This window comes from Pollicipes pollicipes, unplaced genomic scaffold, assembly GCF_011947565.3.
Source record: "Pollicipes pollicipes isolate AB1234 unplaced genomic scaffold, Ppol_2.1 Scaffold_3087;HRSCAF=3621_pilon_pilon_pilon, whole genome shotgun sequence".
NCBI lineage: Eukaryota > Metazoa > Arthropoda > Thecostraca > Pollicipedomorpha > Pollicipedidae > Pollicipes > Pollicipes pollicipes.
Window position 1 is genome coordinate 23,536,841 of NW_023596225.1, and position 6,000 is coordinate 23,542,840.

A 6,000-nucleotide genomic window follows, 5' to 3' on the forward strand; every position below is an offset into this window, starting at 1 on the left:
TGTCAGCGTACTTCCGTCTGACCAATCGACACGTTCTGCCGAGCCTCTGTGAACTCCCGCTGAACGATCACAGTATCTTTGGGAATGTTATCGCAGTACTAACCTGTTTCCCCCGGGTGACGTCATCAATCGGAGTCGAAGAGCCCACCCTGTGTACAAACTGAGGAGATGGTCACTTCGCGTGTTGACTCCTTAGATGCAATTGATGCTGTATGTACGCTTGGATGTTTACATACTTCGGACGCAGTCCTTTTTATGAGTTTCCTTTTTCCTTCATAATTCACAGGCAGTAATGCTATTTTTCTAAAAAATGATCCGTCAACCTGACCATTCTTCGCGTGCAGTTTCACGGAAGGATTAAGGCGATATATTAGTACCACGGATGGGAAACTATCGTTATCTTCTGGTGCGTAAATATGTACACTGCTTACGTACTGACACCCGAGAGGAGAACGAAAGTTGGAATAGTTATTCCATCTGTCATTTTCTTGAGTGCAGTGATGTGCAATAAATGCGAGCTATGCAATTTAGGTTAAACATTTAGTTCATACCAAGCAATTGGCAGTCGGAAACTGAAGGTAGTATGACGCAAATACTACCATATTTAAAACATGTAGAATTAAACGAATGCTATGTTCAAAATTTATGCAAGAATCTGTCAAGAAATTGTACACCGCATTACGCTGAGCGCACATCTTGCGAATTGGATGTTAGCAAACAATGCAGCACATTACATAGGGAACTGGTAGATCAATTTCATGAGCCATCAGCCTCGACCTCGTGACCTTTCGATTATGGATGCGGCACGTAGCCAGTGGTGCTGTTGATATCGTTGGGCATGTCCCGAAAGTTGAAACATACACGCCGTGCCGTACTTGAAAACTTTGACCTGGGGGGCCGTGAGGGTTTGCATCTCTAGACCGGAAATAGGCAATGGATCGGTGCAAGATATTCTGGAGCAGGTTGTACCACTGGAGATTTCTTCGGAAGTCATTCACCAGAGCACGACTAGATAAGCGCCCTCCAAAAACTTTACCTCACAGATCCGCTGGAGTGCAGGCCCTCTCATGTTAAGTTTTACGAACTTTTGATGCAAAATAGTGCTGCCACCTTTGATTGATTTCGAAAGCCCGCGCCACCCTGCAACATGTTAAAACCCGCCACGCCCCGCAGGGGTTTTTGAGAAAAATGCCCGCACAGGGTCAAAAATACTGTTTTTTTGATGCAAATAGTCCCCATATTTACCATAAGTTTAGTCCCACGACAAAAAGCTGTAACAGATTTACAAGGCTATTTGCTGTTTTAATGCAGCATTTCGAGACTAGCGCTGACAAATCTTAGCTGTCATTCCTGGTACAGATGCTTGTACATAACCTCAGCAAACCAGTTGACCTAGAAGAAAAACACTACCGGGAACACACCGATACGTATTGCTTTAGTACTTGTGATCATAACAACCGCTGTTGTTGAACTTATCACTTTCCTTTACTTCAGAGCGTAGAATTTTAACGCATTGCAAAGAAACCAGGCTCTCAGGGGGGGGGGGGGGCAAGAACACACAATTTTCTCGTTCAAATGTATCAAATTCGTTAAGTCCAGACCAAGATTCTCTTGGCTCTTCAGACAGTACTTAAAAATCTTAAGACCCAGACCTTAAAAGCGAGGAAGCACGAAGCAGTGTTATTCTGGAAAACACTACTTAGCTTGCATTTAGTTCATTTACTTAGGAACTTAATTTGCATTTTTGCACATGCTCATGTAATCCCTTTAATGTCCTGAATATGTGCATATATGCCTTTTAAAAACACAAAATTAGATATCCATAGCTTCAGTGTGGTTGGGATTAAAAACTATACAAGTTTCATTTTCACGAAGAAGCAAAGCAGTCTATATTGACAACCAAACAGACTCACAAATTCACACGTGCCACGGATGATATACGACTCAAACATTGCTGAACTGCAAACACCTCAATTAACAGCCTTCTCCATTGCATGCATAGCAGTGGCAGCAATGCCTGAACGATGGCTGATTACGCTCGCTTGCATACAGTAAGTAGCGAGGCTTGCAATATTCCTGAAGAGATGCTTCCAAAGCTGGATTCATTTCATACTGAAAATCTATTTGCCCGTGAGTGTAAACGCAATACCATAAAATCTCAGAACAGGCAACGGTCCACGCCTCATGGCAAATCAAATGTGGTCCGGTGCGTCATGAATGACTTCACGCCAAACGTTTTAGCTGTGAACAGCTGATTACACGTCACTCCTGACCACCAAATAAACCTCGTTTGTAGGCCGCGTAAACGTTGTTGGATAGTACCAAGACGACACAAACACCAGAATATTTTGAGTTCAAGTAGCTGAAGTGCCTTAGCGTGCTGGCGCGATGATAGCATGTGCTTACTGAAATAAAATTAAACAACGTTTTCACTCAACCTGATCCAACATGACCGAATCTCCCAGAGCACCACATGCTCTCTTTGTAACGCGCGCCGAGTCTTCCCAACGCTAACCTCGGGCTGTTTCCTGCCGTGTCAGCTCGCTGCATCTGCCACGCGTCCGACTGAGCGCCACCCAGCGACACTTTACGTACCGCGCGACCGTCGCGTGGAACCGGCTGCCCGCAACGGCCGCCGTGCCTCCTCGCCGTTATAAATCGCTAACTCGTCAACTGAAACTGTGTGTCTATGCGCATGTGTGCGTCTCTGTACTGTGCGTGGTTCTTTTTCCTTGTACGACTAGGCGCAGAATAACCACCACGTGAATGCACGTTAAATAAAATAACTGTAGCTGTAACTGCAACTGTATGACTTCTGGGCTATTCATTATTTCGTGGCACCGCTTGCCCACGATAACATTATAAGGCTTGTGGCCAAATCAGCCGGTTTCTTATAATCGCATATAAATTGCATGTATCATAACATTGGATCAGGTTACATTGGGAGCACGCTCGACCACTTCCTTTTACGTGTCAGCAATGCCTAAAGCTGCTTTTCATCAAATCAAAACGTGCCCTACGTGATCAAAATACTGTCCCTACACGCCAAGGTGTTTTTATTTCAAGCAGTAAGATTTCGAAGTTTGTAAAAATGCGCCCCTTTCGTCATTGTTTGACGGCGTCATGGAATAAACCATTCCATGACACCATCAAACAATGACAAACAAGACATAAACACAAAATTAGACAAAAGACGTTAAACGTTAAACGTTCAATAAAAGACAGCAATGCTTGGCAACATCTGGCAGCCAGACCTAAAGAATACCTCGAAACACACGAAAGCTGACACCAACCGGCCATTCTCGTCGCGGGCGCTGTGTTGGACGGTGTTTTTGTGAATGGCTTGTTCGGGGATTTTTTGTCTTGGTATTGGTCGTAAGAGAAGCCTTGGTGGGCTGTGACATGCGCAACGTAGCGGTCGCAAGCTTCTAGGGCAGATTATTGACATCAAAGCTCAATATGCTGTGAATGCTGTCATATAGCGTCATGGATCTCTTACCAAAACCTGCCAATGACTGTAAAGGATGTCAATATTGTATTGTTGACTTGTTCTTGCCTGCAGCGCTGTAGTCCTGACATTGATATCATGTGATGTGCACAGCAGTTACTTTCTTCATTCGTTGTGGCTGGAAATGAAGTTGCATGCCAACATGAATATATCTGTTACATTGCTATGAGGTGATTGCCAAAGCATTGCTATTTCTATGACAAAGATGGCAAGGCCAAGCTACCAAGCCAAGCCAAGCCAAGTCAAGCTACTTCTGGCTTACGGCTATTATGCAATTAATAGTTAGACCTGATGTAACCATTGTGGAAGAACATCATTCTCGCTGGTGGTAGTCCTTTGGCGTTGTGAAATCAGTTGTTACGTCATTCAAAAATTATAAGCTATTGTCTCACAGGCTTGGCATAGAGTTGTCAGCCAATGTGGTACATTGCGTAGTGTCACGGGCTATCAGTGTGATCATGGCACTACCTTACTGCTGTAATGTGGCATTATGTAATATCGCATTATGAACAATGATACTGTTTTTGTACTGCAATCCCTGCTGATGTCATAATAAATTCCATCATGAAAAGATGGGTCAAGCATGCATTCTTGTATTGACTCCGCATCTGACACACGACTGACCAAAAACACATGATGCAATATGTAAAACACTTTCAGCAAAGCACACATTAAGTGACATCACTTGCTCAGCCTGTTTTGGGAATCCACAAAACATAGGTGACATGGCAAAGATGGAAACATGTCTTCTCCTTCCACAGCCATGCAACATGCTGCAGCCATCAGGCTGCTTCATTCAAAAATATCATTCACACAAGCAATAACACATGCGTAACAATAAAATCTTACATCCACATCCAATAAGTGACATCACTTGCTCAGCCTGTTTTGGGAATCCACAAAACATAGGTGACATGGCAAAGATGGAAACATGTCTTCTCCTTCCACAGCCATGCAACATGCTGCAGCCATCAGGCTGCTTCATTCAAAAATATCATTCACACAAGCAATAACACATGCGTAACAATAAAATCTTACATATAGTGGAATGACACTGCAAACCTGTTGACCTTGCACAACGCTGGAGACATAACAAGTGCATGTCGTTATGGTTAGATGGGCAAAATACAAGGAAGTGATGAAGCTGCTGGTGCGCACAAGGCCCATGTGAAGAATATTCTTAAGCGTTATCCAAGAAACCAACAGCAATACTTCTCCACCTTTCTCAGCACCCAGCATCCCACACAAGTTTCAGTAACTATAACAATGATAACCCAAGCAATGCCTGCCTGCATTCCAAATTTGTTGTATTTAATGCAACTCAAGAGGTTGTATTTTTAGGACACAATTTTTCATGATTGAAATTTGTCCTACCACGTGTGTTAAATATTTAACAAAATATATATCTGAAATTACTGTAATACTTCCCTAATTTTATAATGCCTTGCTAACCCATAAACCCGTGTAAGGTTCTTTGCTCCGGTGCACAAGGCGCCGACCGATCTGTATGTAAGAAATACGTCAGAAGAAGAAAAAAACGCCAGCAGGCAAAAAAGTCAGATTTGCCGTTGCATCATCCATTTTATAACGTTGGGGGACAATGTCCTTTTTTCGGTGCTGTGCTTTTTTGCAGACAGTGGTGTTCTCTTCTTGTAACATTGACCTATGGTCCAGAAATAAGGAAAATGTCCCGTTGGCGACGAGTGCCGCACAACCCAAAAGGGCTCACGCTTGCGTTCGCGTCACGCATTCAGCAGATAAATTTTACTAACAGCCAATCATCTTTCGCGGCTTGTATCATACATGCCGCATCATCGCTCTTGCGAATGTATCAGCGGCCATGATGTTTTGACCATAAGCAGAAAACAGCCTGTAATATTACGGCAATTGTATGACGTTTATTTGACAACATCAATGCCGAAGCGACTTTGAAGGAGTCTCCCGGTAAACCTTTCCGCATTTTTGCGGGCGTATAACTCAGGAACCAGAGGGCTTTGGGTCTGGGCCGTGAACTGCATCAAGAGGTCCTCAATATCGCTATTTCAGTTTAAAACCCCATGTAAAGGTGGAACATTTCCTGTAAGTGTCGTTAACAGCTGCCAGCATTGACCAACCTTGGTCGTTCTTTTGCCTGTGTCGAGGCCGACCTTTGTGCGCCGCAATCGCCCTTCGATGCTGCCGCATGGCGCGCCATTGTCCCGGTGGCTAAACGAACCATGGGCGAAACCGCAAGATTTGGCATGCGTCCAGCGGACATTATTACTTTGTCTAGGTTAGAAAGTCTGCAGATAAGTTCTCAGTTACAGAACACTGGTTTGGTGATGAGGTGTTTTGGATCTGGCGGACTTGCCATTCGTTTTAACTCCAATGCAAAGCCCTCCTTTCCATTTAATCTAAGCAGGACCTGTTGGATGGCGTTTGTTGTTTGAAGATGACCCGACATCTGGAGCCTGTCAGCTTTGCCAGGCTGTTGGCATCATGGGTATCGTATT